We start from the raw sequence: 10780 nt of genomic DNA on the forward strand, positions 1-10780 counted from the left end.
ATTACATTAGCCATATAACAAAATCACCCTCTCGCGCAATTAAGCGTAACGCCATTGGGTCGGATAACACTCTGCCCGCTCTTAGATTGTGTTGGATAACGTTCCGCCTATACAATGCCAGTGGATATCATCAATCTTTAGGAAGGCAAATCATCTGTTCTGATGGCTTTTGATGTTTGTAATAATGTTGAATTGAGATATCTGGTGAAACCCAGAGAAATAATCTGTGATTCAAGTATATTAAAATAAAGAGGAATTCTTTCTCCAGTGGGCATACCAGTTCAAAGTCAATTAACCTACTTAACCTGGCAAAATTTTTCCAAGCTAACCTAAGCCTACTTTGCAGACTGGATTTTGACTTTCTTAAAATAAAAACACCTCTTATTTATCACTCAGGGAGAAATTTCAGCTTAAATCACATTGTGTTGTAGAGCAATAAAATTAAATATCCCAATTCTTCTAAATTTTCTTCATTTCAATAGAGTAGCCAAGTAATCTACTTTAAGCGGGGGGCTACAAGTAGTTATTAATACAAAAAAAAAAAAAAAATGAAAGACGTACTGCAGTTTTGTGTGAAAGAAGAAATTTGTGCCTCAAAACCTAGAGACGGGGCATTTTCTTTCCTTTTTTCAATTAAAATGCCAAAAAAGGTCTTTTTAATTGAACTGACCAAAAAAGGTGCAGTTTTTTAATTTTATGGTGGGAGGTCAAAGGAGAACGTCAATAGTAATCCAACAATAGAATGCCAACAATCCAGAGCCAACAGTAACCGAAACTCTAAAAATAGAAATTTTAGGGTTACCTAAACTCCAAAAATAAAATTTTCATCCCGCTGAAAAAAAGAACCGCTGAAATTTCAAAAAAGAAAAAAGAACTTGATGGGCTTTCCTATTTAAGCTCCACACCCCAACATTTACTAAAAACTATAGGCCCTTTTCTCTAATGGGTCTGTTTTCATAATTGCTCCTTCACATTTAAAAATGTTTCCTTTAAAATATTTGTTATTTTTTCTGTCGTTCTTCAATGCCAATTTCATTTTACCTCTTTTAATTTCATTGTTTTCAAAAAGTGCCATCCGAAGATCACATCTAGGCTCAATGTGCATGCCCAAAGGTATATGGAAAAAAAGATGAACTCTTCTTTTCAATAATAAAACCCATGGTGTTGATATAATTTCCTATAATCATAGCTATTTTGCAAGGAAAATTTTTTTGATTCTTTAAGATTTTCGAACAGGAGATTTCTGAATCTTTAGAAAATGTTGATACCCAAACAGAACCGAGCTTTCTATGGAATATGGCAGGTAGGTTAATAAACAAATAAAATTAGAATTAAAATTACTATAAATTTGTCGTTATCTCAAGGATATTTAAGCATGCACTGTCAACTAGCGAATGCCTAAAAGATTTAAATTTGTGTCGAAATGCCATTGCAAGGGAAAATCTCGTAAGAGCTGTCAACAAAACAAGCCGAAGAAAAATTGAAAAAATTCCATAAGAAAATGCACTTTTCGCGTTTTTAACACAGGGTTAGTACTTGCAACCCTCATAACCCAAATAACTCTTCAACACTTGATCCATAAGCCTTTAACCCTAATAAATAATAAAATAGTAATAACAATTCATATTACAGTTGAAAGTTATAACTACTAACTGATTATTACTTCAATCAGTACTGTTAATGAGAGTTAAATGTTGCAGACAAATTTAACATTTGTATACAAAACTTTGGTATTCTATATAATAGTTCAGTACATTTTTAAGATATTCTAAATTATGGCATTGCAAATAAAATTTACCTGTATCAACCCAGAAACCGTGATGTACCAAGCACAGTGAAAACGGGAGCTGATTCTTCCGATTGGCTAAGGTACATGTACATGTGTATCTTTCAAAATCAGGAATTCATTACTTAATGGAAAAGATTCCATGTGCACTTATGCAGTTTATGGGAGTGACACACGTCAAATTTAACAATGAAATGTTTGTGGAATACCACCAAAAAATAAACTACAAACTACTCAAGAAGGGTGGATTTTCCTTCTCAAAAATCTTCCATTTCCCAGAATTTTTGGGTTTGGTCTAGATGCAAAAAAAAAATTAATTTCGGTGGCACTTTAAAAGTAAGTGAATTTGGTATAAATTTGAATTCACGAACTTATTGTTAAAAAAATCGCACAAAATCAGCAACACGCCAAGCCAATCAAATATTATTCATACAAGTGAAAATGCTACCAAACATAATCACGTCTATACCCCAGAAATATAACATTTTTTTAATCCTCCGTCCGGAAAATTATCTCTACTTACAACAAATCGCCCTTTGCAAAGCCAATACACTAAACTGACCGGAACACGGTAGGATATGATTACCTACAGGAGGGGGGGGGGGAGGATACCCCCTCCCCAATGAGTACTTCAAGAACAGCTTTCTAATTCAAAGCAACAGCTTCATTTGGAATGGTCTTCTATGGTATGTTTTCACTGTAAAGCCACGTGTTGATTCTCTTGCAAGGATATCCAAAATACGCAATTCCAAGCTAATATCGACAATCAAGGTGGACATTAGCATATGAAAATGACAATGCATAATGGTAATGGTTGATTAGTGGCATACCAGACCCTAAGCTTTTATCTGTCTGTCGCCATAAATTTTTCCATTAAAAAAAAAAAAAAAAAAAAAACTTTAAAAGCGATAACAAAACTGTTTGTCCCCTGTTGTCCAAGTATACTTTTCTTTCTGTTGTTTCTTCTTGTTTTTGCTCTGTCTCTTTCAGGAAATAATTTATTAGATCACCCTGCCCGTTGTTTTTTTATTTGTGACTATTTTAATTGTGAACATTTGTCACATTGGGGATTATTAAGATGTGAGTTTTTTTGTTTCCTTTCCTTTATATGTTCTGTTTAATCTAGATTTTTTTCGTTTTTTCCACTGTCTTATTTGAACTTTTTCCCCGTTTTGTCTATATTTTCAATTGTTTTGTTTGTCTCTTTCAAGCCTTTTTTTATGACGTGTTATAAACAAGAAGATCTAGCACGTGGCGTGACAATCGGCTTTTGTTTGGGAACAGGTGCAGCAGCATGGCCAGGAATGTCCTTTGAAATTATACAGTTCGTATTGAAAATTACACATTGAATTATGATTTTGTCATTCAAATTATGCATCAATTTTATTTAATTCTCACATTGTAAGTGAATAACTACCTAATATCGGGAAAACATTTAAACAGTTCATTTTAAACATTCCACAAAGGAGGCTAAACCTAACTAGATACAGATTTGACTCAGGACAAGTTGAGTAAATCCCTAAACTCATCCAGCATAATTTGTTGCTAATCTGATTTAATTAATACTACTACTACTAACAACTCACCGCAGCAACAAGCCGCCTGAGGCCAACACACCTACGTACGCTCCTCCTCAATCCCAATCTATTAAAAGCCTCCCTTTTTACACCCGCCCACGAAGTTCCCCTTTCCTTTAAATCCTTCTTTATGACGTCATCCCATTCCAAACGAGGACGACCTGCTTTCTGTTTAGCCCTAGACGGTTGGCGGAATAGAACAATCTTCGGCAATCTGTCATCCTTCATCCGCACAACGTACCCTAGCCACTTCAACCTTTCTTTCATTATCGCCCTAGAGAGCGGTATTGAAACACATTTTTGTACAGCCTATTGTCGGAAATACGGTCAGTCAGTCGGGTACCCATACCAATCCTTGCAATTTCTCTGGAAAAAATCTAGCATATCTTCATCCGCTTTTCGAAGCGCCCGTGCTTCAGAACCATACTTGACCACTGTCATCACGGTAGCTACTAATATTCTAATCTTGGTTTGCAGACTTATCTTTCTATTCTTCCAAGCTTTTTTAACTGTGAAAAACACCCTGAGCCCTGGCTATTCTACTTTTAACATCTTCACTGCTACCACCATCTTTACTAATAATACTACCAAGGTAAGTGAAGCTGCCCACCTGATCAATCTTTTCATTACCCACTGGCATTTCTTCACCTTCACTTATTCGTAGCCTTAGTGACTTAGTCTTCTTAAAATTAATTTTCAAACCTATTCTAGCACCCTGAACTCGCAAAACCTCTAAAAGTTCATTCATTTTGCTCATACTTTCCTCTAGGATGATTAAAACATCAGCATAATCTAAGTCAGGAGATTTTTTCCTCCCCATTTGATTCCGTGGTCTCCCATTGCCTTTCCTGCGCTCCTTAAGACAAAGTCCATCAAAATGATCCATATAAAGGAGGATAGATCACAACTCTGCTTAACTCCTGATTTAATACAAAACCAGCTGCTAACCCCATTTCCTACCTTAACCGCAGAAGTGTTATCAGAGGCAACACTATAGCGTTTCCTAAAGTTAAGACCATACGGCTCAAATGTTTTATTATTTATTATTATTTTTTTTTTCCCAGAGGCACTTCTTATGGAAGGGGTCATCACAAGAGCTTCCAAAGGGGATTATTTGATTGGAAATCGAGACTTCTATTGCCTTTTTAAATAGTCGAAAGTGACTGGAGGGCAACTAGCCCCCCCTCACGCCCATTATTTCCCCAAACACATCCAATCAAAATTTTGAGATAGCCATTTTATTCAGCGTAGTTGATTTAAAGATAGAAAATATATTTTTGAGGATGATACTCTCCCACAATCCTCAGGGCAAGGGTTTTAAGTTATCCCCAGGGGGCATATAAGGTTTTTATAGAAGGTGTTGTCTTAAAAACTTCAAAACAGGCTCTTTCAATTGGAAATTAAAGCGCTAGTGCCCTTTTTAATAGTCGAAAGTGATTGAAGTGTAACTAGCCCCCCGCCCCCACACCCATCATTTCCCCAAACAAATCCAATCAAAAGTATCAGATAGCCATTTTGTTCAGCGTAGTTGATTTACAGATAGAAAATATATTTTTGAGAAGGAAACTCCCCCACAACCCTCAGGGCAAGGGTTTTAAGTTATGCCCTGGGGGCATATAAGGTTTTTATAGAAAGCGTTGTCTTAAAAACTTCAAAACAGGCTCATTCGATTGGAAATTAAAGGGCTAGTGCCCTTTTTAATAGTCGAAAATGATTGGAGGGCAACTAGCCCCCCCCCCCACGCCCATCATTTCCCCAAACAAATCCCAACTAAATTTTGAGATAGCCATTTTGTTCAGCGTAGTTATTTCCAGATAGAAAATATATCTTTGAGGAGGATACTCCCCCACAACCCTCAGGGCAAGGGTTTTAAGTTATGCCCTGGGGGCATATAAGGTTTTTATAGAAGGCGTTGTCGTAGAAACTTCAAAACAGGCTCATTCGATTGTAAATTCAAAGGGCTAGTGCCCTTTTTAATAGTCGAAAGTGATTGAAGGGCAACTAGCCCCTCCCCCACGCCCATCCTTTCCCCAAAAATATCCCATAAGAATTTTCAAATAGCCATTTTGCTCAGCGTAGTTGATTTACAGATAAAAATATGTTTTCGACGAGGAATCGGCCCCAGAAACTTCAGAGAAAGGGTTTTCACATATGCCCTGGGGGCATATAAGGTTTATTTATAGACGGCGTTGTCGTAGAAACTTCAAAAAAGACTCAGTCAATTCTAAATTCAAAGGTATAGTACCCTTTTTAATAGTCGAAAGTGATTGGAGGGCAACTAGCCCCCCCCCCCACGCCCATCATTCCCCCAAACATATCCAATCAAAATTTTGAGTTAGCCATTTTGTTCAGCGTAGAAGATTTTCAGATAGAAAACATTTTTTTTAGGAGGACAATGCCCCAAAACCCTCAGGGCAAGGGTTTTAAGTTATGCCCTGGGGGCATATAAGGTTCTTAAAGAAGGCGTTGTCATAGAAACTTTAAAAAAGGCTCATTCGACTGGAAATTGAAAGAGATAGTGCCCTTTTTAATGGTCAAAAGTGATTGGAGGGCAATTAGCCCCCCCCACGCCCATCATTTCTCCAAACACATCCAATCAAAATTTTGAGATAGCCATTTTTGTTCAGCGTAGTTGATTTCCAGATTGAAAATATATTTTTGAGGAGGACACTCCCCCACAACCCTCAGGGCAAGGGTTTTAAGTTATGCCCTGGGGGCACGTAAGGTTTTTATAGAATGTGGTGTCGTACAAACTTAAAAACAGGCTCAATCGATTGTAAATTAAAGGGCTAGTGCCCTTTTTAATAGTCGAAAGCAATTGAAGGGCAACTAGCCCCCCCCCCCACGCCCATCATTGCCCCAAACACATCCAATCAAACTTTTGTGATACCCATTTTGTTCAGTGTAGTTGATTTCCAGATAAAAAAATATGTTTTTGAGGAAGACACTCCCTCACAACCCTCAGGGCAAGAGTTTTAAGTTATGCCCTGGGGGAATATAAGGTTTTTATAGAAGGCGTTGTCGTAGAGACTTCAAAACAGGCACATTCAATTGGAAATTCAAAGGGCTAGGGCCCTTTTTAATAGCCAAAAGTGATTGGAGGGCAACTAGCCCCCCTTCACGCCCATCATTCCCCGAAACACATCCAGTCAAAATTTTGAGATAGCCATTTTGTTCAGCGTAGTTGATTTCCAGATAGAAAATATGTTTTTGAGGAGGACACTCCCCCACAAGCCTCAGGGTAAGAGTTGTAAGTATTGCACTGGGGACATATACGGTTTTTATAGAAGGCGGTTTCATAGAAATTTCTAAAAAGGCTCATTCGATTGGAAATTCCGAGGGCTAGTGCCCTTTGTAATAGTCAAAAGTGATTTGAGGGCAACTAACCCCCCTCTCCCGCCCACCTTTTCCCCAAACACATCCAATAAAAATTTTAAGACAGCCATTTTATTAAACATAGTTTTAAGTTCTGGAAATTAGGTCTTTGAGGATTACAGTTCCCCCAAAGCCCTCAGGGCAAGGGTTGTAATTTAACGATTCTCCGAATCCTTCATATTATTTCTTATGGAAGGGATGCTCGCATGAACTTTAGAGAGGTCTCATTTAATTGAAAATTAAAAGTTCTTGTTCACTTTTTAAGAGTCAAAAGAAATTGAAGGGCAACTAGCCCCTCTCCCTCCTCCACGCCCTAAATGCATCAGATAAAATTTTGAGATAGACATTTTGTTAAAATAGTTCAAAGTTCTGATAACAGAGAACTCCGGTGTCGACATAGCCCACCAGGGCCCAGGGGTAGGCGTTGTAAGTTATGCCCTTGGGCATAACTTATTAAGGGGGTTTATAACTTATGGGAAGAGGTTTTGTATGGCAAGAACACATAGGAAATCTATTATAATGATCCAATTATAAGGTTAAAATACATACTCTGTGATAGATGCAAAATTGCTTTGGCACACAAATTCCTATTAAGGTCAATTCAAAACAGTCGTGATCCCTTTGTGTCAGCAAGTGAAATGGTCTAAACCCCCTTATTGGAGCTATTTTTTCTATCCATTCGTTGTTGTCAATCGCTGTCCACAAGTTATGCAAGCTGTCTCTATTGTTCATATATAAGGTTTTTATCAAAGAGGTAATCGTATAGACTTTGAAAAAAGCCTCATTATATTTAAATTTAAAGTTCGAGATCCGTTTTTTAAATTAAAGAATAATCGGACAGTAAGCACCCCCCCCCCCCATGCCATAAAAACTTGAAACTTTTTCCAATCAAAAACGAACAAAAATTAATTAAAAAAAAAACTTTCCGAAAAATAAATTTTTCAAAGAAAAGTAAAGGCCATTTTAAACTTAAGCTCAGGAGATATAAATACCTGTTAAAATTCAAACTCAAAACGACCAGAAATTATATATAAAAGAATAAAGAAAATCCGAAACCAACATATATTAAATAAAAAATCAAAGCAAAAAACATACAACACGTAATAACATAAATGAATAAATAGATCTTTAAGCGAGTAATGCTTGGATTAAATATGAAAATTAAGCTTAAAACGAAAACAAATATTTTGCTATTAAGGTATAAATGAAACTTAAAACAAACAGAAACTAAATAAACAATCAATGCGAACAAACATACAATATATAATAATGTAAATGAATAAATAAATCTCAAAACGAGTGAAACTTAAATTGAAAATGCAACTGAAGTTTGAATCGAATAAAAATACCTACAAACAAGAGTTTGGGTATCGTCTTACTGCAGAAGCCTAAAACCTACTGCGTCATTGGCACTTTACTGAAAACGAATTATATTACAAATATTTTCTTTTGTACTTAATATTGAAAATAAATATTTAAATTACAGTAAAATTTTGAACTGATGAGCTTTTAGCAATTAATATCATTATGCATCAAATATTCAGTTTAATTTATTAGTTCTTTTCAAGATTGGTCAAGACAAATATGGTTTAACTACAAGCTAAATTTGGATACTGCCCCTTTCTTTAACTGTAAAAACCTAAAGCCTTCTGTGTCATTGGTGCTTCACTGAAAACGAATTACTCGTATATTACAAATTTATTATTTTCCAGTTCTTACAGCATTGAAAATGAAAATAAAAATTACAGTGACAAAAAATCTTGAACTGATGGATCTTTCAACAATTAATATCATTATAGATCTAATATTCAATTTGATTTTGTTTATACTTTCCAAGACTGTTCAAGACTCATATAGTTTTGCCATTTTTTTAACTCTGCCATTTTTCGTAACTAATCGTGTTAGCTTGTTATGAAAACATTCTATGCCTTCTAGGCATTTCTATTTGAGCGGAAAACTGCATCTCAAACTTTGCAGAACATGCATTTTCTTGCATGAAACACCAAAATATAATAAAATATCAAGTTTTGGAGTGTTCCACAACTCGCAAGCAAGTGCCATTGGTATTTTTGAATCCGCATGGTCAATTTAGGGGGTGGATGGTAGGCTAATTCTCGTAGCAGCCCCATTCCGTCGTGGTATGGTTCACATTTTCAACACCTGGCGTCCGGACTATCATATAATCTACCAAGCATACAACTACCCCAAATCAGTATCAATAAATAAATGAAACCCAAAACGAAAAAAAATTAAAATAAATATTAGATTCAAACTCAAATCGAGCATAAATTATTGTGAGTAGGGTTCAAAACCCCTATGCTTTGTAAAAGCCAGAATATAATTTGTACTTTACTGAAAAAAAATTCAAATGAGTTTACTGAAAAAAATGTTCATTGTCAATTTAATATACATATGCTGGATATTTATTCCCTAAAATATTAATTAATTTTTGATTTCTTAAAGTTAAAAAAGTGAAAATATTTCAAAAAATTGTTTTCAGTAAAGCGCAAATGACGCAGTAGGTTTGAGGCTTCTGCAGTGATACGATACCCAAACTCTTGTTTGTATTTATTTGTATGCGATTCAAACTTGATTTGTACATTAAACTTAAGTTTAACTTGTTTTAAGATTTATTCATTCACTTAGATTAATATATATTGTATGTTTGTTCGCATTGATTGTTTATTTAATTTCTGTTCGTTTTAAGTTTCATTTATACTTTAATAGCAAAATATTTGTTTTCGTTTTAAGCTTGATTTTCATATTCAATCGAAGCATTACTCGCTTTGAGATCTATTTATTCATTTATATTATTACTTGTATGTTTTTTGCAATGATTGTTTATTTAATTTCTGTTCGTTTTGGGTTTTATTTATTCTTTAATAGTAATTTCTGGTCGTTTTGAGTTTGAATTTTAACAGGTATTCGTATATCCTGACCTTAAGTTTAAAATGGCCTTTAATTTTATTTGAAAAAGTTATTTTTAGGAATTTTTTTTTAATTAATTCTCGTACATAGTCACTTTAATGTCTAATCACTAATCACTTTAATGTATTTGTCTGGTATACCATACAAGGATAAAACCTTTACTAGAACTCTTCTATCAACAGAATCGAACGCTTGCTCATAATCTATAAAATTGAGGACCAAAGGTGTTTGACAACTCAGGCACTTCTCTATTATTAACCTATGAGTGAGAATTTGGTCAACACATCCTCTACCTTTTCTAAAACCGCACTGTTCTTCTCTTAAAATTTTGTCTACGACATCTCTCAGTCTAAATGGTATGATATTACTAAGTAATTTGCTACCTACAGAGACCAGACTAATGCCTCAATAATTACCACGCTCATTTTTATCACCTTTCTTATAAAGTGGCTTAATTAAAGTTTTCCTAAAATCGTTAGGTCCTTTCCCTTTTTCAAAAATCATATTCATAACCTTCAGTAACTTATTTCTAACCTCAGAGCCACCATATTTAAAAAAATCATTTACCGCCCTATCAGCTCCTGGACTTTATTATTTTTTAAACCTTTTAGTACTGTCGCTAATTTTTTTTCACAAAACAAATCTTCCTTCACATCCAAGGTATCACAAACTTTGTCATTTTCCTCCATATCTTTTCCTGCAACTCTATCTCGGTTTAGCAAATTCTCAAAATGTTTTGCCCATCTCTCTTTAATTCTTTCCTTATTAAGGCCCCGTTCCTATCTTTAACTGGGACAAGTCTGGATTGACTATTCCGTCTCAATATATTAACATGCCAGAACAATATTTTACTATTATGCCCTCTAGGTGCAACTTCAAGATCCTAGGCAGTTTTATCCATGGCCTCCACTTGACACCTCCTTAGTTCATATTTTAATGCTTTCTCCAGTTTCTTTACATTCCTTTTGTTTTCATATGATCTATCACTCATATAATTCTTGTACAAGTCCTGTCTCCTTTCTATTAAACATAAAGCTTTTTCACTAATATTCTTAGCTGCAGTCCTAGCTTTCTTCCCTATGACACCTTCAGAAATTTCACAAATTATTTTTCT

Source organism: Artemia sp. Qi Xiang Cuo, chromosome 21 (assembly GCF_049724085.1).
Source record: "Artemia sp. Qi Xiang Cuo chromosome 21, ASM4972408v1, whole genome shotgun sequence".
In the NCBI taxonomy this organism is placed as follows: domain Eukaryota; kingdom Metazoa; phylum Arthropoda; class Branchiopoda; order Anostraca; family Artemiidae; genus Artemia; species Artemia sp. Qi Xiang Cuo.